Raw genomic sequence first — 285 nt, 5'->3', positions numbered from 1 at the left:
ACTGCTAGAGCATGTTGTATGGCACGTAACCATCTACGCCATGTCAACTGTAAACACTTTTGTCCTTTCTCCTTGTGTCCGTGCGTAAGTAAAGCTAAAAAAAAGCACAAGGTCAAACAACTGACTCATTGCCAGTGGTTGGCCGACACAACAGGGACTTCTTTTACTTTGTGGACCTGGATTCTCTACCTCCGATGAGGTGTGTATGAAGACTGTGGAGGACCAGTGGGCCGTAATGAAGCAGTTTCTTGTGGTGGCGGCGTTGATTCAGAAAGATGAGTTGTA

The sequence above is a fragment of the Pollachius pollachius genome (genome assembly GCF_949987615.1).
Source record: "Pollachius pollachius genome assembly, chromosome: 7".
Classification (NCBI taxonomy): domain Eukaryota; kingdom Metazoa; phylum Chordata; class Actinopteri; order Gadiformes; family Gadidae; genus Pollachius; species Pollachius pollachius.
Note: the sequence above shows the minus strand (reverse complement) of the source record.